Source organism: Marmota flaviventris, chromosome 6, assembly GCF_047511675.1.
Source record: "Marmota flaviventris isolate mMarFla1 chromosome 6, mMarFla1.hap1, whole genome shotgun sequence".
Lineage (NCBI taxonomy): Eukaryota > Metazoa > Chordata > Mammalia > Rodentia > Sciuridae > Marmota > Marmota flaviventris.
In genome coordinates this window covers 66,070,637-66,097,579 of record NC_092503.1, presented here as the reverse complement: position 1 = coordinate 66,097,579, position 26,943 = coordinate 66,070,637, and the positions used below count along the sequence as shown (strand labels likewise).

Sequence of the window (26,943 nt, the reverse complement as noted above, 5' to 3'; positions counted from 1 at the left end):
ATATTTACTTAAAAATATGTCTTTATTTACTCATAAATATAGTCTTCTTATTAATTCATTATCCCTGGATTTCTGAAATTTCAAAATGACTCACACTATTATGAATTCCTTTATGAAGTTGTTACATTATGTCTTCAATGAGCATGTTCATCGTGCCCTTAGTTATCTGCTTCTTGTTTTTTTAAAAAAATAATTTTGAAATTATTTTATCTATGTTTTATTTCTAGAATGCTTATGGAACAAATCGATGGGAACTTCAGAGTTGACTACTGGATTGATTTTATTTTCTAACAAAATTTTCTTTATTTTATTTTTAGTCTACATTCTGAGAGATTCCCTAAACTTTGTTTGACAAACTCTCTACTGAAATTTTAATTCTGGTAATATTGCCAAGAGCTTTGTCTTGTTATTTGGCTGCTTGGATTCATTTTTTTTGTTGTTGTTGTTGTTTTGTTTTGTTCTGTTTTATAGCTACATCTCCTTTTATACTGCCGAGATATTCATTATATTTTCTCTCCCATCAGACTTTTTTTCAGTGTGCTTGCTTTGATCTCTTTTTTTTATCTAAATGTCCCATGATCTTTAGTTACGCATTCATATTTGGAGTTCATGCCAAACAAAGCCAACTGAAACTTTATGGATTGTTAGAAATATTTATATGTTCAGAAATATTAAATGTTAGAAATGTTTCACAACATTAATCATTGAGTTGATCTTTGTGTTGGATGATATCAATATTTAGACTTTTTCTTATCAACCCTACTCTCAGGTTCTGAACAGAAGACTCCTCAATTTCTTTTTTTTTGAGATATATCTCAAAGGCTGAAATTCTAGGATTAGGGAGTCCTACCATGATATTTTCAGACCCTTACAATATACCTATATTTTGCCCTAATCTACACATCCTTCCTTGGTATTCTCATGTTCAGTGCCACTGTGTTTTAATTTCTCTTGAAAATACAATTTTTTCTTCTAATGGAGGTTACATTTTTTAAAGATGGAAATAAGGTTAGAAGACATGACATCCAAATGAATTATTTTAATCAACTTTCCATTTTCAAAAACTTCAAATTCCTTTAATATCCAGCATGCAAATACTGGGATTTTCCAGGGTAGTATGGCTGGCTATACTAACATCTTCTAATTCTCCTTCTGTCTAGGAATTTGTATGGAGGCTAAATCCAGTTACTACTCTTCCATTTGCTTTCTGTTTCTCCCTGATATGCTGAAATCTCTCAGTTGCAGATATTTGTATTTACCATGCTCTCGGAGCCTTTAAATACTGTTTATTCCTTTGTCATTTTGGTAAGATTATTGAAAGAAGGGAAATAAGTACGTGAGATTGATTAACTTCTTTTAATGTAATGTTACTTTACTAATTTTCCAGATACTGGCATTATTGCTTTGCCTTCTAATATATAGAGACAACATGTTTCTGGAGATATTCAGGATAACAAATTCTGTTGCTCTATCTATTTCTGATGTAAAAACATGGCCTCAGCCAGAAAAAAAAATCAAGATAATCTGAACTGTAAATTTTTGTCCATTATCCATGTGAAAAAAGCCCGAAGAACTATACAACAAAATTGTCTATCATCATGACAATGTTGTTTTTGAATATTTTAGAAAAAACTACAAGCTAAATTTAGTGAACTCTGAGAAAATTAGACTCTTTTAGGAAAACAAAAGAACAGATCAAGCTAAAAATAATGGAGAAACAATATTGTCACAAAAAGAAAATCTTTACCTTCTTCAGATACAATAATGAATCTGTTAGCACTATTGCTTTGTACTTGGGGAAGTAAATTCATGCCATTTAATATCAAAATAAACACAAATTCATTTTTTGAATTATTTTCAGTATTACATTTAAATAAGGTTTAATGCATAAAATATTTATTGAAAAAATATTTAACACTTTATTTATACTGATTGTTCTGACCTGTTGTTCCCCAGTTGTCTCATAAATAAACCTTAATTGTGTTTCCAAAGGAAAACAAGAAAGAATGACATAAATTTTAAATAGTTGTATCTAAGAGGATATACACATACAGCTATAAATAATTTCTCTAATACTTACTAGAACCTATAAGTAAGACCTTATATGAAAGCAGTGAGAAGATTTACAAAATGAAATTTTAAGGTGTATCTTTTGATGCTTAGCTAAGTTATAGAAAGAATAAGTATTGAAGTGAAGCAAAAAATAATGAAAATAATTTGCCTATATATTTCATACAGGTATGTATACCCTACCAACTTCAAATATGAATTCAAAATAAAATTTAGCAAATAAAAAATTACATTAATAAAATTATGACTGAACAAAATATGGTATCTAAAAGTTCCAATGACTATAAAAAATGGAAATATCTCATATATTCAATCTTTGGAGAGCCACATTACCTCCTACTTATCCATCAAATTGTGAATCCATCAGGGGATTAGTCCACTGATGAGGTTAGATCTCTCATGGTTTCATCATTTTCCAAAAGTTCCACTTCTGAATATTGCTGCCTTAGGGACAAATATTTCAACATGCAATCCTTTTAGGGGTAGTTCAGACCCAAATTGTAACAGTAGGCATCCTATATACTCAACTCTATTATCTTCCGTCTGATATACTTTCAAAAATATTTTATTTCAGTTCAGATCTTATCTTTTTATTTTGTATGTATTTTATTTTGAAGATAATTTTTAAATTTTTAATTGAGTAAAATATATTCCTATTTTTTTCTGGGATTAGACTTCTTCAAGTTTTTGAACCTTGAAACATAAGAATATATTTCAATAGTTGCCGCAGTCCGGCTGCAGCAAACTAAGCAAGGGGGGGTGGTGACGAGCAACTTGTGTACATTGATACAGCAGGAGTGGAAGCCGTTTATTGTAGGACAGGAGGGGTATATATACATTCCACACAGCTTATCTTAATTAACATAAACTAGATACAGCAGTCAACCAATAAGGAATCTCCACACTTAATGGCTCGCTGGCGTTACTTCACAAACCACTCCCTCTGGCAAAATGCCAGGTGCCATCCTGACTTGTTTACAGACCCTAACAAATAGTCATCTAAAACTTTTGAAGTTTTGCCTTTCAGTTTAAATATTTAATACCTCTTCAAACAAGTTTTGTGAATAACATGTGTGAACATCTCCCCCGACTATTTGGAAGAGTATCAAAATGTCAACACCATTTCCTTATGTAGCTTACCATTTTCCAATGGCCAGCGATGTAGCCAAACAAGTTTCCATACATGTGTTACTGTTCTTAAATTCTTTAAGCTGTTTGTCTGAGTGGAACATCATACTGTCTGAATTATACAAGGACAATTTTAACAATTTGTCTGCAATGTTTTGTATAACAATTTTCTTCACATAATGCTTCTGAGAAGTCTTGGCTATTATTGTTTCTTATCCTCTATACGTATTTTAGAATATGCTTTGATTTTTTTGGTTTTCTATATTGCCATAATTGTTCATATTTATTTTTATTAGTGAGCTATGATTATGCATAAACTGCAGTGTAATCATGGTGGCACAGATCTGTAATCCCAACTAATTGGAAGGTTGAGGCAAGAGGATTGTAAGTTTTAGTCCAGCCTAAAGGCAATGTAGATCCTATCTCAAAATAAAAATCAAAAAGGCTGGGGATGTAACTCTGTCAGATCACTGTGTCAGACCATTGTGATAAGCTATGGGGTCCATCCCCAAGACAACAAAATAGATAAGAAAATGAAAATAAAAACAAAGAAACAAAACATTAACTGTCAAAAAAATCTCTAATGTGCAAAAAAAAAAAAAAAAAGCTACATAAAATCTAGAAAGTATTTTTGGGAAAACTGTATCTTTAATATAGACTTAGTTTTCCCATTCAGGAACAGTTTATACCTTTCCAACTATTTGGCGTTTCTTTAATGTCTTTTTAATAAAGATACATTTTTTTTTCTCAAAAAAGCCTCTAAATATTTTAACATAGTTATTTATTTTTGTTTGTTTATTATTTGTTTCTAGATACTTTATGTTCTTTATTTCATTAACCAGGAGAGTTTTTTGTTTTCTAGTTAACTAGTCTGCCATAATGCTAGAAATGAGAGTTCTTCATGAATTTTATAACTGCAGTATTACAGCCATTTTTTAAGTGGTCTTTCTGCTTCTATTTTTGTCTCCTTACAGTTCATTCTCCTCACTATTATACTCTGAAATTTTTCTATTTTCTATTATTTAATGTGTTTGATTTGTCTTCTGACACTATGACTCATGTTTTTGCGAGTAGAAACTGTCTTTCCTGATCAGCACTGTATTCCTAGTGTCAAGGCAGATATTAAACATATTATTAAATTAGTGAATAAGTAAATCTTATATATCAATAACATTTCAGAAATGCTAAGTCCTGACAAATGTTCCACTTTTCTCACAAATAGATTGTCTTAGGCTATTAATTAATTAGTATAGGCCAAAATCATGAAATTTTAAACTGAAGGATAATATTTGTGATTAGCACTTAATATAAAAGGAACTGATGACCATTTATGCTTTTATCTTCTATTCTCTGAATGTGTTCACCTACAAATCTTTTGAACACAGTGTACAATGATACTCTTGGTCACATGTCAGTTAGTTCTACTTTCCATGCAGTGTCTCAGCCCATCTATTGCATCTCTGTTGAGTGGCCACATGAAATTCCAATTGAACTTCTTCAGTGGCCGGTGGCATAATGTCTCCTCAGATTTCTATTCCATTTTTAAGTAGCTCTAATTGTACTAGAGTTCTTCATCCAGAACTAAATTCTGCTTCTCTTGAGTCAACATTCACTGCTCTTAGCTCTATCTCCTGATAAGAGTGAGAGAGAGAGAGAGAGAGAGAGAGAGAGAGAGAGAGAGAGAGAGAATAAGAAAGAAAAGAAAAAAGACATCTAACCTCTTCAAATATTTTAAATAATCTATTCATTATAATAGATTTTCTTGGGTTTTCACCATGTGTTAAGTGTATCAAAGAGGAATATTAGTAATTCCAGAAAACATTTCTTCTCACATTTCATTATGTGATATTCATAAACCTAAGCCTTAACCTTTCAGAAGGGGCTTGTCAATAGAATAGATATTTTGTGGACACTTTAAATTTCTTAACTCTACCCACAATGATGGAGCTACAAAATTTTTTTAACCAAAAATAAGAAGTGCTTAGCAACCTTAAATTTAAAAAAAGATAGAGAGACTAGTTTTCAATCACACTAAAAATCATACTGTATGGAAGATTATATCTCTCTGATTTAACAGCTAAGATAATTTTGGTTTGATTCTCCAAAGAATTCTGTGAAAATTAAAAAAAAAATCCTAAATTTCCTAGAAAGACCATCTGGCATATTTCATAAGTGTTATATATTTTTAAAAGCTATTGACTTTTATATCTGACTCAAGAGAAGAGCTTTTGCATTAAGAACTGAAACCAAAAATTGCACCAAATTTAAGTTTTTGGTTTTGCGCCTAATCATACTTGCCAATTAGTATGTGTGTGTGTGTGTGTGTGTGTGTGTGTGTGTAGATTTATCAAAACTTGAGCCAAGTTGATTTATTTTAAAGTTTAATAATAACTTTTCAGTATACAAAATTTATTGTATACCTTTTTGTAACTAATCATTGTAGAACCCAGTATTCTGCAAATTAGATACCCATGTGAACAAATATCCCATAGAATTTGAACTCAGGTAATTTGTATAAGAATTACACAACTTACATATCCAATGGACAAGATTTTGACCTGTAAATGATTAAAATTATGGTAAAACATCAGATACTGAAAGTTGCGTTTTTTAGGTGCTCCAGCTCACAAAGTTTTCCAGTATCTACAAAGTTTTGATCCCTGATCCTCATTTGTATCCATAGACATTCACTGTAATGTTTGATACGTGCCCTTGATTATATTTGTATCCTTGTAAAACATGCTGTGTTGTGTATGTGCCTAAATTTAATTAATTTACATAGATGATACTATGATGAATAAAATGTTATCTTGGGGGCTGGGGCTATAGCTCAGTGGCAGATCAGTTGCCTAGGATGCGTGAGGAACTAGATTCGATCCTCAGCACCACATAAAAATAGACAAATAAAATGAAGGCCTTCTATAAATTTTAAAAAATTTTACCTTGCTCAGTTTCTTGTTTTATCAAATAGTATCTATCTGGGTAGTAAAATGTATATATACATTCCTCCCATTGGTTATTTGAGAAGGCTTACTAGACTCTATGAAGCACATTTACCTAAAACCTTTTTTTATAGATACACAATCTCAAAAGAAACATATTGCAAGCAATTATACGAAGTCCCAGAGACATCCAAAGTGTTTAAGGCACCATTATTGGAAGAGTTCAAAGATGTGATAGCTCATTCACACCTATAACAAAACAAAACAAAAAAATTAACCATGTAACTTATAAACAATAAAAATTATTTATTAAAATTCTAGAGACTGGGAAGTCCAAGATCAACGTGCAAGCAGGTTGGATGTCTAGTGAGGCCCCTCCTCCTCATAGATGGCACCTTCTATTTGTGTCCTTACTTGTAGAATAGGCTAGCTAACTTTCTATAGTCTCCTTAGTAAGGGCACTAATCTTGTTCATGAGGGTCCTACTCAACTACCAAAGTTCCTATTTTCTAATAACTTGAAGTATGGAACTTGAACATATGAATTTTGAGGAAACACAAACACTAAAGGAATACCAATAAGCTTCTGGGAAAGCCTAATTATGAATTGTTTTTTTTTTTTTTATTTTGTTTTGTTGTTTAACCAAATAAGCAAGCCAGGTTTGCCAAACCCCAAAGGGACAGTTGCAATCAGGAAAGAAACTGACCCTAGAGTCTTCAATACATCATAAGATCCACTGCTTTTATCTTGGCTAAGAGTTAGAACAGGACACTCAAGTGCCCCCAGAAATATAGAATTTCAGTATAGATATAAATCAACAAATAAACTTTATCTCATGGACAGAGAGAGCGGTAACTGTTTCTAAGTGCTATATAGTAACTCATGTTGCTGTCATTGATTATTATTTAGTTCTTCACCCAGATTTTCTCCAGATCTCAGCTAGTGTAGGTAACATTGTCATATATGTACTCATGAATGTCCACTTTGGGGCTATGTGAGAGTTTTCCTGGGAGATATAGGAGTAGAATTGATTGGTCATCAGTAAGGCAATCATAATTTATCATTCACACTGACCCAGTTTTGAGAAAAGAAGAAGGCATTGTTAATAATTATCCTGTAATAACAGCATGATTCAGAACCTGGGTAAACCAAGGCACATGTTCCTCTGAATTTCAGGTTGCACATATACATTTAATAGTGTAAGACTTTGCTCCAGACAGCATAAAGAGAACTGTCTCCATATTTCTTGCCAATATTTTGTGACTTTAGATTTCAAATTTTGCCATTTGAGATGGGCAATATTCCCTTCATTTACATATACCTCCACTTATTTGTTAGCTATGTAGTCTTCTTTTAGTTTCCAGTTCAAACCTTTAGTTCAGCTTTGGTTTTCAGTTTTATGCAGAGCAATTGCTTTCCCTTATTTTTTTCACCTATTCAGTAACTTTGTCTTCACTAGAAATCCTAAATTCTGAATAGTGAATCAATTAGTTTTTCCACTTAAAATTTTATTTATGTGTACCTTGCCTAAGAAGTATTTCACCATCTTAAGGTCATAAAGACATTCTCCTCTATTTTCTTCCATTAGTATACATAGCTTCCATAATTAGGATATAATCCATCTGGACTTTAATCTTATAACTAATATGAAATAGGAAGCTAATTTTATTATTTTTTCTGTATCAAATGCCAGGTTTTGATTGCAGAATTCGTGTCTTTATAAAAATAATCTCAATGTAAGAACCTGTTATCTGCCAAGATTCTTGCATTTTATCTGTTACTTAATATTTTTCTCTGATTGACCTCTCTTTTTAGTTCTTACACTAAAAGAACAAACTGTATGCACCAAGGGATTAAAAGGTACATGATGACATCAGGACCCTGCTGTCACAGAAAATAGGCTTCCTGCAATTCAAGATCAGGAATGTACAGCCTGCCCATTTTAGGTTAGCACCTGTGCCCTCTGTATAACTGGCAGAGGGACACATGCCATCTGAACACATGGGGCTCAGAAAGAAGACAATTTTGCTTTTCAATACTTCAGAAAATTTTCCCATTGTTACTTGGTTTGCATTGTTTCTTATTAGAAATAGTCATTATTCATAGTTTTTTATTTCTATAGTATATTTTTTCTTTGGCTACTTTAAAATTATTGCTTCATTTTTAAATAAATTCATTATACATTGTGATATAGTTTCCTTAAGGTTTTTTGTTAATGACCTTGTTGATTCTATAAATTTATAATTTTCTTCAAATACAAAAAAATTCCCATCATTTAGTCAAATATTTCCCCCCTTTCCTCAACTACTTTAGAGATTCATAATACATGTGTAGTTTGTTGTTTGAAGTTTTTCTAGGGCTATGTGATGCACTCTTCACTTTTTTTCTTTGTGTCAAATTAATTACTATTGTCATATTTTTAATTTCACTAACCTGTCTTCTGCAGTGTCTTATATGTACTTAATCTTATTTAGTATGTTTTTTGTTTTGGAAATTTTTTATCTCTAGAATTTAATGAGTCTTTTGAAAATATTCTCCCTATTTCAGTATTTCTTCTACTTTCTTGAACAGATGGACTATCTTATTTTCCTTATTTCTTTCATGACTGACTATTTTTTATTAGATATCATATTTTATAAGTTTTACGTTGTTGGATACTGGGTGTTTTTGTGTATCTATAATTATTGAGCTTTTTTTTCCCAGGACACAGTTGAGTTACTTATAATCAGTTTGATCCTTTTCTTTAGAGAAATGATTTTAGATTTTCTTAGTAGGATGAGAACACCTTTTATTCAAGGACTAATTTTGCTCCCAATACTTTTCTGAATATTCTTTTTCTCAATGTTAAATATCAGTATGTTTCTGCTTTGATTGTAGTTCAAATTATGCTAGTCACTTAAGCTTCTTTTGGCTGATTCTTTGCTCCTCCTCACTCACATTTTCTAATAAATACTGATCTGAAGACCCTCCTCTTGTGCCTATATCTTGAGATTTGCTGTGGAATTCTCTGCTTTGGGATGCTGCTCTGGAAAACTCTAGCCTGATAGTCTTTCTCATTTCTCTTATCTCCACTCTTCAGCAGACAATCAGGTTCCACCTGGCTTCCCTTCTCCCTACTGCAGCCTAAAATCTCTGACCTAGCAGGAATCTGGAGACTTCCCAAGGATTGTTTGTTTCTCTTCTATCAGGGGTAACTAGCCTGTTCTGCCTGATTGCAAATGTCCTAAACTGTTGTTTAATATACATTCTTTCTTCTTTTTTGTTGACATTATTTGTATTAGCATTATCTAATTGACCTATTAGAAGGCAAAATTTATCCATATTCTTGCATTCTCGAGTAAGAAGTTGGTTTCATACAATAATTGTATGGATATTTAACAATGTGCTCAAGGGCTCCTCACAGAGCATAAAGGGAAGGGGATCTGAGCTGTCAACACATTGCTCACAGCAATGGTTCCCTTTCTATTCAATAATCTCTTAAAACATTGATCTCTTAGCACAAAAGAGTAAGGAAAATTACAATATTAAGCTCTCAACTTATAAGAAGGTGGTCTCTGAAGTCACACTGCAGGATAGGTCCAATTAAAATAGAAACCTTTGCATGTATGGTGATGGATATTTCTTAATAATAGAATGACTGAGACAATAAATCAAACATAAGCTTGTATATTTTTAGAAAGACAGCTTTAAACCATAAGAACACAGAAACTTGTACAAAACCATGAACACATGAGGAGATTTTTAATACATAAAATTATGGAAAAAAAGACAAAAACAAAAGATAGAGAAACAAAAAATTAAACAGCATACAGTTTACATCTTTTCATAAACAGTTAACATTATTTTCATAAAATTATGAAAACTATAGAATATAGAATAACACAGAATTTTCTTTGGGCTTAAAAATAAAGTTGGTTCAATAAATTTCAAAACTTGACATCTCAAATACACTTTTTTTCAGAACATAAATAAGAAATGTGAAAAGTTAATTATTTCTCAGCTGAAGTCAAAATACATATTTAAAATATTTTATCTGATTAACTATATGATTTTTAGAAATTTATGATACATTTAAAATAATATTCAGAAAAATATATATATATATAGACTTGATGCCTTAGGAAAAATTAGAAAACAGTGTTCAGTGACCTATAAATCAGAGAAAACAAAGGATAAACCTAAGGCGTATGGTAAAATAAATTTTAAAGTAGTGAAATAAAACAAATTAGTGATATAATAATCAAGGAGACAAAAGCTGATCTTAAAAGTGAAATAGAGCAAGAAGAAAAAAGTGAACAATAGTAAGAATAAAAAATCATATAGTTACATTTTTTAAATCACAGATACACAGTAATTGGAAAACTTTTGGAAAGTTTGGATAAGGCATATAGCTTCACCAACTGGCTTTATATTACCCTTAACATTATGCAATAAGAGATACAAAACATTATCTATGTAATCTTGTCATTTTTTTTTAGTTTGAATTCAACTACCAAAAATTCAAATATGAATTTGGTATTTTTCACACAAAAAAAATTTAGCATATCCTCCTTAAAGAAGTAAAGATGGTAATATTCAGAAAGTCAGTGGAATCATCGTAGATTATAAGAAACTAAACCTATAGCAAAGCATGAATCTTGATTGTATCCTTGATTAACAAACAAAACAATTTCAAATACATTTTCTATATAATTGAAAGAAATCTATATAAGCTCCATAATATATGATATACAATTATTGTTGTCTTAGTCTTAAGGGTATGTTGGGGGATGCCCTTTTTTTTTTAGACTATTAATCCTGAAATATGTCATGGTGAAGTTCATGAATATACTTTCAGATACAGAGAGAAAAAGAAAACATAAATATGATAGAATGTAAAAAACTGGTGAATTTAGGTGAAGAGAATGTATATGGTTTCTGTAATAATACTTCCATCTCTCTCAATTGAAAATTTTTTTAGACAAAAAGTTGATTGAGACCAGCGTCACTAAAACCAGATGATTTTACAATAAAGTTTTACAAATTCTCGAGTAAGAAGTTGGTTTCACAGATAAAATTCTCATACTGATTTTATAATGTAAGCATGACCTTGAAATTAGATGAAGACAGTTTGAGAAAATCTAATTTCAATATGTTACTATAAACATGAATATGAAAATTATATTTTATGAAATGTGCCAAAGTATAACAAGAGTGCAAAAAACATTAATATATTATGGCCAAGTAGAGTTTATCCTAAAAAGGTAATACCATTTTAACAAAAAAAAAAATTGTTTAACACAATTATCAAACTAACAGAGAAGAACCTTGTAATCATTTCCAAAATACTCTTATCATCCTAAACAAAAATGAGTTAACTAGATCTGCATGCATCTTCATGAACTTATCTCTGAAATACAATTTTAAGCACACCAATCAAATTCAGAATGATACTTATCATTTGCTATCACATGTGTGAAATTTTAAAATGATATATTGCTGGATATATATTCATAGTAAAAATATAAAAACATGAATGATGTAAGTATATCCCTATTTCCAGTATGCAAATGACTCCAAAAATTATGAGATGAATATCAGAACTTCTGCTATAGAATTTAAGGCTCCATGTGAAGTGATTTCTGATGATGTGTCCAAAATTTTCTAATACTATATTTCCAGCTCTCTGTGCTCAATCCTTTCCTCAATCCATTCATGCATTTAATTGTGTCATGGTATAACTCACCATGGAGCCTATTTGCATGTAATACCCTCCTTCTGGAATGTTCTATCCTTACTTTTTCTCCTAAATAAGTGATACTTATCTATCAGCTTTTACCCCATTCCTCACTTATTTAGGAAATGCGTTGTCAGATTGCCTCATTTTACTGATAACATTGTATACTTACCATTTCTACCTCCCACGGAACTGTATTAGTTGATATTTCTCATTTATTTATGAGACCATGCGGTTAATATTTATTCACCTATTAGGTTTGTATTCTCCAGGCATAAAATCAGAAACCTCATCTATTTTGCTGATCAGTATGTTGCCAGTATGCATCACAGTTTTTCACACATTAAAGGTGCTTACTAAATATTTATTAAATTGGTGAATTAATTGGTAAAGTCACTTTCTTTTATAGGATTATTTTATTTTTGTCATGATCCTTTTGAAGTCAGTTTTCTTTCTGTTGATTATCCTAAGCCTTCATTTATCTTCAAAGATATTGACTGAATAAGAATCTACAAAAAATGAGTTTTGGAAATCATTATTTTAGCAACTGTTTAATGCAGAGTGAATAAAAACATAATGGTTGTTCTTTTCAGGACTTCAACTATTCAATTTAACAACTATTTATTGAGTATTGTGTGTATAATATACTGGGACATGATTGTATGAAGTAAAGTGCTTTCAGAGAGCTTTCCAACTCGAGGCAGGAGCCTTGCCAACATAGCTACAATGCCGGGCAAAAGGTAAAAACTATTTTAACTTCTGTGACTTGAGCCTCTACAAAGACTATGTAAGAATCAGAAAATTGATACACATGGTCCTTATCTGTGTCTTAGTCCTTCAGAGGCAAGCATGTGTTACCACCCAAGTTTTTACATGTCAATGAGCAAGGGACAGAGGAGTTAATAAGTTCACAAGATTACATGATTGCAGAGCCAAAATTAAAATACACTTCTGTATGACTCTTAAGCTTTAAGTTGGTGCACTGCAAGCCAAATACCTGAAAGTTGTGGCGAAGCTATTGAGTCAGAAAAGTCTCTTTTTACTATAAGCTATTGTTTCCTCAGATGGGATGGGTCACTTTTTGAAAAATCTAAGTTCAAATAAATTTTGTAAGTGCTGCTGTAAGATACTCAAAAAGCTCTGAGAAAGTTTTTAGTAAAGAAGCAGTATTTTCAATGCTTAACACAGCACTTCCCAAGCAACACTGGAACCAAGAATATTTTTTAATTTTATAAAAGTTCTGGAAAATTCTTCCAGGCAAGAGGGAGTTATAAAACTTCTGTTTCTTGTTTCTCCTTCTAATGAGGACCCACTTCAGTTTCCCATCCCATCCTTCTGGTCAGGAATACCCATGTCCTTTTGTGATTTATGCTGAGTTCTTATTTATATTCTATTTTAAATGTCACATCATCTGTGATGCATTCTATTGATGCTTCAACCACAAACATACACAGATACTGCAACAAACACACACATGTACATACAAAATCAGTCCTAATTAGTTATAATATAGTAAATAATATTGATGACCCTTTATCTTTGATGAACATTTACTGTGTTTATACCTTTCTAAACACAATGAAATCCTCATTTACTGCTCACATTTTCCCTTCAGATAATATATTATTTCTTTGATCCTCCTCACAGAATTCCTTGGAAGACATATCTTCACTGCCTGATTAAGTCCTATCCTTAGCCTCTCCCGTAAACACGCCCTAAGCAGGTTGCCTCACCATTCACCAGTTGTTCTTGTCTAGTGTACCGACAACTGCTAAATTGATTAATCCAGGCAACGATTTAGTCCACATTTTACTTGAATTATCAGCAGTATTTGGTGAATAGATCTCTCTTTAGAAATTCAAACCATTTTCTGGCTTTCTTTATACATCGCTGAAAACTCACTTTGGACCTACTTTTGTTGTTCATCCATCACTACAGCTTCTAAATGTTGGCCTTCCCTGGGCTTTTGTGGTCTATTAATGATTCCATCAAGTTTCATATTGAACATGTGGCTAAGAACACACTATTGCAGCAGGCTATCTGGCTTTGAATACCCAGCTCAACTACTTTGTTAGAGGTGTAAACTTAGGCAAGTGATCTATCTCTACCCATCTATCCCTAACTTAGTTACCTAATCTGTGAAAATGTAATAGTACCTATGCAATAAAACTATGGAAATATTAACTGAGTTAATATTTGTAAAAGGGCAAAGCAGAATATCTGGCACTCTATGTTTGTTGATTTATTATGGAGACCTTAATAATTCATAACATCTATCTATCATGGACTTCTGCCATAAACTTGGAAACCACATATCCAAATACTCATTCAGTATCTCTACTTGGAAGTCTAATGTACATCTCAAATTTATTATGTATAAAATAGAAGGTCTTTATCATAATCCTTAAGCCAGGTAAACTCAGTGAACAACAAGTACATCCAGCAGCAAAGACTAAGATAATTGGAGGTATCTATGACTCCTGTTTCTCTCAGACCAAACTCCATCCATCAACTCTAAATTCTTCTGCCCTCGAGTTATCCAAAATCCTGTGACATCTTACCTCAATTATTCAGCTCCTTCATCTCAATGGTATTAGCTTCCTTGCTTCACTGTGGATTACAGTTAAAATTACACAGAGTGGTTGTTTTAAAATATAAATGAGATTATTTCTCTTCTTTACTCATAAATTGTGACTTCCTACCTCACCAATTAAAAGCTGAGGTCCTTACAATGGTTCATAGAATACATAATCTAGCCAGGCATGGTGGCATGTATCTGCAGTCCTGGCTACTCCAGAGACTAAGGCAGGAGGATTTCTTGAATTCAGGAATTTCAGAACAATCTAGGCAATATGGTGGACTCTGTCTTAAAGAAGCAAGAAAATAAACAATTTCCTCTGTCTTCCCCCCACTGCCTAGATGTCTATTCTCTTGCTAACTTTCACTGCCATTTCACTCTCACTGCTTTTACCTCCTCCTATATCCTTTATCAATCCACGCTTGCTCTTCTCTCACTGCCTGGGGACTCACCATGCCCTCTGCTAGGTCAGTCTTTCCTCAGGCAATCACATTTATGTTTCACATTCCTGTAAATATTTTCTTAATGTTCATCTTCCTACTAAGTCCTACTAAGACCATTTATAAGGCCTTCTTTGACTACTATGTCAAAATTGCAACTCTGTTCTGTCCCCAGCCCTCATTCTCTGCAGATTTCTTCCTCTATGTATAATCAAGACAGTTTGATACACCATAGATTTTATTCATTTGTTTCTATGTTTTTCAGCTCCCCGCTCTAGAATATAAGCAAAATGAGGGGATAAATTTCATTTGTTTGCTGAAGATTCCCACACCTAACAGAGTATATAGCACATTATAAAGCACCTAATGAATCTTTATAGAATAAATGACTTCTTTTCTTTGATGAATTACGAATATAAGACTCATAAATATAAATAACTTTCCTAGACCACTTGTCCAAGCAATCCAATATCAAACCAAAGAATTGGAAGACCAAGGTCAGCATCTAGAGCACCTACGCTTAAGCAATTTGTAATTTATGGAGAATAATAGTCATGTGCATACTCTCCTTCTTCACTAGAAGCTAACTTTCTTGGGAAAGCAACAGTTTTAGTCATCTTTATAACCTTAACACAGTGTTGGACTCACAGATCACTGGTTTGCTGAAGCCAGCTTTCTATTGGAGAAGATGAAGCTATTTCCCCTGAATGTAAATTTCTTGTAGTTCAAGACTCTATTCATGCTCTAGCCAATACTATCACCCATGATCCACAGTGACCTTTCATTTGACTAAAACTCTAAATTCTTTTTGTTTAAAAGACAATCTGGAGTCTTTCATTTATTTACTTCCATTACAGACTTTTAAATCTAACTTTGTATTTTTGCTATTAAATTCCATTGTCAGTTTTAACTCACTGATTTAGTCTTGATTGTCTTAGTAAATTATATTATGTAAGAGATAAAGCTCCTAGTTAAATTCATCCTTAAATTTGTTAAATATGTCTTGCATGTGATTAAATAGTTTATTTTTAAAATGACATAAGAAGGATATAAAATTTCATTAATTTCATTAATAGAAATCAGAGACCTTCTTTGACAGTAAGCCATTAACTAGCATTGTTTGATAGGAAATATGCAACCAACAACTTAACTATCCAACCAGATATATTCATCTTATGATTCTTAAAAATACCTTAGGAATTATTTCAAATTCCTTTTTGAAATATGGTTGATTCAGAGGAGGCACCACATTTTCTGTGTTAGCTTCTCCTTAAAATTCAATTGTATACATCTCTTTTGTGCTTCCATGGAATTTTGTGCAAGTCCCTATCTTAGTCCTTACCACAAGATACCTTGATTTCCATTTTCCTCCGTTTCCTCAAGGACAATAAAATCCTTGGAGATGAGTCTGTGCATCCTTTACTTGTGCATTACCAGAAATCTGTTCCCTAATATGTATTCAATAAATATTTGTCAAATCAATGAGTAAATAACACAGAGATTCACAATTTTTTCCCTTAAAATATGGAGTTCTGCATGAAGTTTGCAGTTTTCTCTAGACTTATTCTAGGAAATAATTTAAAAAAAAATGAGTCACAATAATTTTTGGGAATAGACGAGCCCATATATCTCTGTGCCTCACTTAAAACACTATTTTAGTTTCATGTATAAATGAAATGTGTGACTTGGTTTCATAACAGAAAGATAATTTCATCCATTTAAAACTATAAAAATGTGCAAGCTGTTGTGGCTATTTCTCTTTTCATCCTTTTTCTATTTTACCTTTAGTATTTCTTTTTAAAATGTTGGAAACAGTATTTCATTAACACAATTCAAAGAAAACAGTTACCAATGTTTCCATTCCTAGACCAGGAGTACCTTCTAAAGAATCATATGAAAATGACCAAGTGCAAAGAAATCACAATGTTCCTGAATATTGATGAATGCAAATATAAAATTTACATTGAATTTCTGTTCTTTCCTGGTGCTTGTGAATTTCTCGGCATATTTGGAGTCTAAAATGTCATCTTATTTCTGCCTTTCAGTGGCCAGATATAGATCCATTTCTTTCATAACTAAATTCCTATAAAATATTCACCAGTAAATACCCAATTTTCCTACACACAAGTTGAGTAATTAGTTTCTACTACTGACTGAAAAACTCAATGGAAGGAGAACAAAACAACCTCGTACATTATGTGCAATCTTTATTAATTGAACTCTAAGCTAGCCCTTGAGATTTTTGTGTAGTCTGCAACAGAAAGGTCAATGGAATACCAATATATCCTCTTGTATTTTTTAGTTCATTTTCAGTTGCTGAAGTTTAGTGATAATTGATTCAATTTCTTTGTAATCCAATACCAAAGCAGAGAAAGTTACTTTCTTCTTACTTATCCATTTGTATTTACATTTCCAAGGAAAATTAGGAGGACATTTGTGATAGAAATGAGCACATAAGAGTTTGAGAATATTTTTCAATTTTTAACATTTATTATCATAAAATGTCTGCAGAGAATATATTATTTTAAATTAGAAACAGTAATAAATATTTATATTAAAATATTATGTTTAAGGTGCTATTCTAGGATCCAAGGATACAACATAATAGTAGTGAATGTGCTCAAAAAATTCATAATCCATTGGGGAAATATTAGAATATATTCCTGTAACTGTAAAACAGAGCATTCAAAGATGACATTTTATAAAGTGGAAAGTTTTTGCACTGTACATTGGAGAGTTAGAATTTTCCAAGTTTTAATGAAAACACTAAGCAAAAGTAAAACATATGGACAAAAGCCCTGAAAATATCTAAAGATAAAATTCTGAAATGGAGTATAGACCTATGTGACTGAGGTATAGAGATATGGTCAGGAGTGATGATAGATAAGTCCAGAAGTAAAGTTGAAGTTTAAAATTTGAAGACCATTCTTTCCTTTCTGATTTAAGCTTTTTAGACTAGCCTACAGGTAGAGACAATATTGAACGATTTGAATTTTGGTGGGTTTTTTTTTTTTTTTTTTGGAACTGGTGTGACCAGAACTACACCTCTATATTTGAAGTTCAGGAAGTTATCATTGGTATAATGCAGAGTTATAAACATTGCAATTACCCTAGCAAAAAGATTCAGATTGGGCAGTCAGTGTGGATTTAAAGGAGGGGAATATTTATTACAAATTAGAATTAGGACTCCATGATTGGAGAAAGGTGGAAGTCAAAGGGGAAAAGATGTCACTGGGGTTTCTACTCATTGTTATTGTTTATAATTGTAACTAAATGTGAATTAACTTTTGAAGTCTACTCATTTAATTACGATTTCAGATTTTTAAACTAAGTGTTCTTAATTTTGAAAAACTGAGCATGTAAATATCTGAGTAATGTTTTCCAGTTCATGTAAATATATACATAAGTGCATACACATTTGTATCTTGTTTTACTAAAGATCTTCAAGAATATTTTTAGGGAAAAAAATAAGAGCACAAATGTGCATATTTCATTACACATTCAATTCTTGCATTAAGAATATTACAAGTTCTGTTACCGGGGAGAAGAGAAAGTCTTTGTCCTTCCACATTCTCCTTGTCTGCCTGGTCAATGTCACTAGGAATTCATGTATCATTTTGGCCTATAATAAATAGAAAGTGTGAATAATGAACAGTTATTTGAGTTTGCTTGATATCATGTATAGGTATGTTTGTGTATGCATCTGCATAATAAAAGTATAAAATCTCAAAAGGCAATTGGTGGGCATTTATATAAAACAATACAATTTTCCTAATTTTTGATTCCAACTGTATGCAGATAAAATTTTTCTAGTGTCACATATTCACATTGTCACAAAATTAGTCTTTCAGGGATCAATTTATTCCTTGAAAATGGGGTGTGCTGATAAAACTTGGATATTCAAAAAATGGCATATTTCATATCCATATTCATTGGAAAGACATAATAAAAACTACATATCAGAAAACGAAGCCCTAAATTCACCTAAGTTAAACATGAATTATTAGGTCACAGCCATTTATAAAACATAATCAACAGATATGAAGTTTTATTTCTTATTTAGTTGTCTTTTTTGGTTTGTTTATTTTTAATCCTAGAATCTATTATTGCTATAGGAATTTTTTGATCAATTAGATTTTTATGGTTAAGGGCTTATCTTCAAAAGGTATTATAAATTCTTTCTCTTAATCTGCTCTAGATGGACCATGAGTCTACTTATGTGATGCAGTTTGCTACAACATAATTATCCTTAACTTAGAGCATTTTTAAGTTTATAATTTGAGTTATATTTGCATATTACTCAGTTAATTTGAAATCCAGGTCAATTCATCTTAATCTCCAGATGTAGTTCGGTTTGATACTCATGAAAAATAACATGTAAAATTTGTGTTTTCCCTCAAAATGACAAATTCAAAGGAAAACATCTTCCCTGTTATACCAAAGAGATCATTTTAAGCTAACATTTTCCCCATGCATCCAACTACAGTAGAATGTGTGATTTAACTATGCTAGCCAAAAGGCATTATTGCATATTAAGATGAGAAAGCACTTTGAGGAATTGACCAAAGGTTGAAATGACAAAAACGGTGAGCAAGGCCAAGACAGAATAGACAGGACCACTTTTGAAAAGTGATGATCAAGAAGGTTAATGGTGTTCTGTCCTGCTACATCAGCTAAGTCAGTAAACAAAGACTCTCCTACACATTTGAATGGAGGTTCAGGAGGCAGCCAGAACTTTTCAGAGATATTTTCAGGCAACAGCATTGTTTAAAATGATTTGAAGTTTAGTCATGACAAACTTGTAGTTATATAAGTCATGACAAAATTCTCTCTCTCTCTCTCTCTCTCTCTATATATATATATATATATATATATATATACATATACATATATGTGTGTGCATAGATATAAAAAAGTATTTTATACACTTCCTTTCTTCTTCTTTTTCATTTTTCATCTTCTGAGAGAACAGAATTTTCTTGCTTCTTCCTTTTTATACAATAATTCAACACTACAGCATCCCATTATTTTTCCAACTACCTCCCTTAACCAAATCAACCAAATCCAAATTAAATCTATGAAGGCTACATTAATTTCCTAGGACTTCCATAAGAAATTATCACAAACAAAGCATATTATAAAATAAATTTATTCTTTCTAGAGTCCAGGAATCTAAACTTAAGTTGTTAGCAGGGTCAGACTCCTGCTTAAGGCTGCAGGAAGAATTCTCCCTTGCCTTTCCAACTCCGGGGTGTTACCAGCAATCTTGACATTCCTGGATAAGTGACATACTAATTTCATTCTCTTATCTGTCATTATGTTGCCTTTTTTGTGTCTTTGTTTTTACAAAAACATCAGTGATTGTATTGAGGGCCAATCCAGTGTGACTTCAGCTTTATTGAGGTAATCTTAATAAATAAAAATTGTATATATTTAGGTGTGCAACATGACATTTTGATATATGGATACATTGTGAAATGAGACTCTAATCAAGGTAATTACCATATTTATCTTAGCTGAATTACACCTGAAAACCCTATTTCTGAAGACCTCATCTTCAAATAAAATTCCATTCACAAGTACTGGGGATTAAGAATTACACATATCTTTTGTAGAGGACATAATTCAGTCCACAGTAGGTGATTAATCGCAGGTAGATATTTAAAAGGAAAACTACTTCCTATATGGGTTCATTTACATGAAAGTCCTAAAGAAGGACTTTGTAACACAAGTGTATTAAAAAAATAATACATTGTACAGATCAAAGCATTCCTTGTATGTACTTTCTGTCCAAGGTTCTCCACGACCCAACTTCAGCAAACCCAATCAAAGGATTTACCACTCTACTCTCTCACCAGAGTGGACAGGTATAAATGAAAAGAGATACACAGAAAAATTATTTATTTTTTAATATTTTATCCCTATATTTTATTTTATTCTCTTTAATTGACCAATAATAAACATGCATATTTGTGGGATGCAAACAGATGTATTAATGTATATATGCAATATATATGTATACACTGTAGAAAGATTCAATCTGGTTAATATATCCAACACCTCACCAACTTTTCATTGTTTGCAGTGAGAATATTAAAAATCCATTCATTTAGCAATTGTGACATATACAACATACTATTACTAATTGTGATCACCCTGCACTTAAGTAGATCACTAAAATGTGTTTCTCCTATCTGGGACTTGTACCCATTAATTAACATCTTTTTTTTCCATCCGTTCCTCTGGCCTTTGCTAATAACCTTTCTACTCTGTTTCTGTGGAACTAACTTTAAAAAAATTCCATGTGTATGTGATCTCACATAGTATTTTCTTTCCATGTATGGTTTATTTTATTTTGTACAATATCCTGCAGTTCTATCCATTTTGTTATAAGACATATACTTTCCTTTTTTTAAGCTACATAGCCATTATTTACCTTATAAATATTTATTACATTTATTTGAGCTACATAGTATTCCATTATATGTATAAACATCTTTTATCCAGTCATTCATTCATGGACACCCAAGATACTTCCACATCTTAGCTGTTGTGAGCAGTACTACAATGAACATGGGAATGCAGGTGTCTCTTGACATACCAATTTCATTCTTTTGGAATACAAGCAGTGGGATTGTTGAATCTGATACGGAAAGTATATATCGTATTTTATTTTCCTCTCCCTTAGTAGTGTTTTGACTTTTATAATAAATATTGAAATATTTATGAACCAAATTACACAATAATGGCTTTATATTTCATCTTTTTTTTCCATATTAACATGTATTTAGGTTTGCATATTCCCCATACATAGTACATATATGAAGGACATGCATAAAACAATAAGAAGGACATGGATGCAAAAATTTTGGCAGCAGAAAATTGCATGAATGTAAATTATTTTGTTGGATACATTTTTAAATTCTCCCCAAATATTTTTTAAAATTTGAATTAAAGTAAGTCTTTGTGAGGTTTAGATCAGTTAAACTGGGTTCTTTGTGCTTGTTTACTAGTTAATACCCATTCACAGTCATGAAATGTTCACCTGTGGAAGAGCTGAGGCTAGGCTATTGAAATTCAAGTTTTAGAATGATTCAAAGGAAGATAAATATATTTAAAAACAATTTTTCCTTGTAAGCCATAGGTCAGTTTTGTGGTAAAACTGCCCTAAGCATTCTAAACAATTTATAAAGTATTTCAAATTTTGAATAACTTGACGTATTTATAAATCATATACTACCAATACACATCTCAAATCATTGTACTTAACATAGAAAATGCAGCTAAAATTGGAATGAACTTTTTTCTTTCCCCAAACATTCATTATTTGTTTGAGAAGCAGAATTTTAAAAATTATTGTTTAAAAATTTTTTCATCAGTGTAAACACTTTAGAAAAGAAAAAAATATGTTATTCCAAATCAAATTGATGAACTTGTTGCTATAAAATATCCAGTGAACAGTTTTTTTAAGATTATTATTTTTTGTTAATTTCAAACACACACACAGTTTGATTAATTAATTATTTAATTAGTTAGCTATTTAATTTTGTGCTGTAGATTGAACCCACCTAAGATTCTACCACTGAGCTATACCCCAGGTTCCTGAATTTAAAGGTTTTGTTATTGATTTTCCAAGATATTTTCATCTAAATGAAATACTATAGTTTAAATTTTATATCTAAAACTTATATGGAAACATCTACTTTACATGCAATTAATTTATATGTCATAATAAGTAATTAAATAATGAAATAAATTTATATAGTCCTTTTTATTCAGCTCTTCTGAATACTCTGAAACTGACCTATTACTTTTCATGGTATGCTCCCCAAAATTTGCAACAAGTTTCCTTCAGAAGTAGAAGGATTGTTGGATATAACAATCCTGGTCCTACCTCATACTTTTATCTGCATCTATAGAAATATATTTCAGTGAATCTGCTTTTAATAAACCACTCAAATGATTCTTGTGCCTATTTAAGTTTGAGAAACAAGTGTTAAATTTGAAAAGCCGCCGTGTCCTAATCTTTTCAGCATCAGTATCTCTGGGCTTTGCTATACACTGGGAGGATCTTTGCATAGCATACAGTGAGGTTTCCAATATTGCCTCCAGGTCCAGGTGTAGAAACTGAAGAAGCCCTGGATGTCTCTACAATTTTAAGAAAATAAGTAGTTCTGTCTTTGCCCAGAAACTGTGCATTAAAAAAATGGCTAATAAAATATACGTATAAATATGAACAAATTAATTTCAAACACCTGCCATAACAATTACCTATATCCCAAGCATAAGTACATTTTAGTACATTTCACAGTGGCTGGAAGTTCTATTAATTCCTTATCTTCTACAACAACTCAGCAAGTAGGAGAGTCTGCATCCTCCTACTCTGCGTCATTCAGAGGTACCTTTTTTTAGGAGTCAAATTCTGTTCTGCCCAGTTTAAAAAGACTTACAGTAAGTTTACTTTCATTCTAAGGATCAGGACAGATCATCCAAACCAGCTAAGGAAGAGGAAATGGAGGAAGAGGAAATCCCAAGCAATGCAAGATTCCTAGTAATGAAAATAAGCAGAAATCATAAAAGTGAGCACAAATCATAGACTTCTTCCATTGCCACTCTCCTTTTCTCAGGTACAACAGAGATATGGACCAAGAAGGTTGACCTTTAAACCATCTAGCCCCAAATTTGTCCTAAAATTAAATGTTTAAACACATTCATTATTATTTTTTTTCTCTTCTTCCCTTTCCTCATCTGTTTCTTTACCGTTAGGTCAAAATTTCTTATTCCCATTTCTGCTTAATATAAATGGAAAGTCAGTATTTTTATACTGTAAAGGAGGAAAATATTTTCCATGTACTTCATACTGAAAAGATAGGGCATCACATGCTGGCTACATGAGGCGAACCTGTAGGGACCAGAGTGGGCTCTGGAATCAGCCTATCTTGGTTCCAATCCAGAAACACCACTTACAACCTGGAAAACCTCCGACAAGTTGCTTTACCTCTCTGTGCTTCATATCTTTCATCTCTAAATGGGAATAGCATTGCCTCATAGGCTTGTTAATGGGATGAAATGAGAAAAAATATGTATAAAACCCTTAAATCTGAGCCTATATGTAGTGAACTTTCATTTATCCTCAGTGCTGTTACTGTGTTATTGAGGCTTAAGCTGTCAGCATGATTAAGGAACCCTCCTGGTGGCCAGGCTTCTGCTTACCTTCTTTGCCTCCCACGTGTCCTCCTTTCACTTCCTATCACTCTGCTCTACTAAAGCCAGATTACTTTTTAGTCCCAAACTCTATTATCCCTGTCCTGCTTATCTTCGTGCTTGCCACACTGCCTAGTCATCCTTCAGCATTGTACAACCTATTTTCTATTAAGCTCCTGCCAAGTAAAATGGAATGCTGCTACGTTAATGTCCCCTGCCAGACATTTGTTCAAAGTTCTTCATTTCTCTTTCCCTGCTTTCTCCTCTAGACTGTGAACCTTCCAAGGGCAGGAAGAATGTGTTAGAAACCCTGAGGGCCATAATACCTGGCAGCTCTCTGTTATGTAGAAGGCATTTAGAAAAAGTATGTTGAATTAAAGAGTGCTTAAAAACTCAGTCTAGTAATTCTGAAGTCATAAAATTCTATTTAAAGTACAGTCACAGGAATTGGCTTCATGACCTCTTCTGGCAGCAAATCCCATTTATTACCACAAATGGCATAAAGTCATTGTGGATATTTGTTCAAAATTCAAAGTCATTTAATCACATCTGATAAATTGAATTAAGGTCTTGGTCCTGAGAATGGAATTCAGTTCTGAATATATCTGTGATGTTTCTAGCAACACCAATGACCTCTAATGTTTCGTTTCTATATATAAACATTGTTCCATTTAGTTATTTTACCAGTTTTTAAATTTATATATCATATAGTGTTATTACCAATCGTTACACTATCTTTTGTTTTGTTTTGGTACTGAGATTGAACCCAAGAGTGCTTAACCTCTGAGCAACATCCCCACTCCTTATTTTATTTTTATTTTTTTATTGTGAGTTAGGGCCTCAGTAAGTGGCTGAGGCTGGCTTTGAACTTTCAATCCTTCTGCTTCAGCCTCCTGAGTCACTGGGATTACAGGCATGTGCCATCTTGCCCAGCTAATTAGACTATAATCAAAAAGTTCAATAGTATTTTTTAAAACAATTTGTAAAACTAATGTTTTTATATTCTCCCACTTTGGTGGATTTTACACAAATCTACTGAAGTAGCTAGTACAGCGGTGCATACCTGTAATCCCAGCTCTTCAAGAGCATCACAAATTCAAATCTAGCCTGGACATCTGTGTCAAAATAAAAGATAAAAATTTAAAAAAAAGGAAAATATTTAGGGATGTAGCTCAGTGGTAGAGTGTCCCTGAGTTCAATTCCCAGTACCAAAAATTTAATCAATTGGTCAATCATCAATCTACTCAAGTATCCTGAATAAGTATCTAATTTCTAATACTAAAATTAACCCTTCTCTATAGGAAAAAAAATGTACATAATTAAGAGGTCTCTGAATACATTTTCATTTATGAGAAGACAAAATTAATTAACCACATTTATATTTATTCAAACATATCACAAATATCCAAACACTTCTTTCCATGGCCTCTGTGGCAAAACATATCAACCATGTTTCTCATTTCAACTACTGCAATAACCTTTGGACTGGCTACTGCTTCCACAATTTCCTCTCCACTAAACAGAACATTTGAAGTGATTCTTTAAATTTTTAATGAGATCATGTTAGTTTCCCAGTCAAAGCTCTCCTACCTCCATTGAACCATGAAATAAAGCCCGAACTTAGGATGGCCTTTGAGGCCCAATGTATCTGTTCAGTTAGCTCCACCTCCTGCCCTGCACCCTGGATCTCCACGACTGCAGGTACAGTGGAAATTTAAGAAATTTTTATAATTCAAGAAAATTTTAAAGCATTTTCTTCCATTTAAACCAATCATGTATGTTGGCTAAAAAAGTATCAACATGAAAATGAAAAACGTTAAAAAAAATCATCTACTTATTTGGCCTTTCTGTTGCTAAGTATCCATATATTTATAAAAATCTAGATTATTTAGTAACATGGGTCCACTTTTTGTGCTATATAGTACAAATGATAAACGTAATAGGTGAAGTACATGAAATATATTTAGCTATCAAGGCATACTCAATTCCTTAGAGTTTCAATTACAAAATTCATTCTTTTTAATTACATTTTCCTTTATTGATTTATGTAATTTAATAATGTTTTCCTAAAAATTTAAAGAAACCATGAATTGATATAAATAAAGGAACCAATAATACATACAAAAAATTCTAGGTTGTAAGATGTGTGATTTATTTTAGTTTCCCTTTTGGTTCTTTAGCTTCATATACAGTACACCCAATGTGTTTAGCTAACAAACTTGTTTCTCTCTTTTCAACAGGTTTAGAATGTAATAACTCAAGAATTCGATAACACAGTGGAATAGTTTAACAACTGTTTATGTGCTTCCCATGATATGTTCTCTGTATTGTAAGTAAATATTTACTTTCTCAATCCAGCTTGTTTGTGGGATAAATATGTTCAATCAGAAATTATAGGCAATGTATATTGTTTAAAACTCACCCAAGATATAGAACAAATTTATAAGATTATCTACTATGAAAGGATGTTCTGTAGCTTAGATTTAATACTGTATCAAAATTAAAACTTAAAATTATTGTCTATCATGATAGAATATATACTGATGTTTAATTATACTTTTAAAATGCTATACTTAATACTCTTAAGAAATAATAAACATTTGAAATGTATGTCTACCCCTATTTGAACACTGCACATTGTACATATGTATCAGAACATCACATGATGGCCAATAAATATTTACTATTTTTATGTGTCAATTAAAAATAAAAAGGTTTTGAAAGCAATGCAGGAATAAAGAACTACTAAACAGTAAGTTTCAACTCTTAGAAATGGCAAAGAAAGGAAACAGCCCAATTCATTCCCTCAGAAGAAAGTAAGCCATGAATTAAAGCCCTTTGCTTTAAAAAATCTATAATTTTTAA

General features: G+C 31.9%; 1 protein-coding gene across 2 annotated transcripts in view; it reads left to right on the top strand.

Moving 5' to 3' along the window:
• Fut9 (fucosyltransferase 9) overlaps positions 1-26,943 on the top strand; it is a 191,347-nt gene that overhangs the window by 68,332 nt on the left and 96,072 nt on the right. For both annotated transcript variants that reach the window (XM_027928383.2, XM_071613196.1), the window contains exon 3: positions 26,319-26,407. The gene's annotated coding sequence lies outside the window, so the exon portion shown is untranslated. The remainder of the gene's footprint in view (positions 1-26,318; positions 26,408-26,943) is intronic.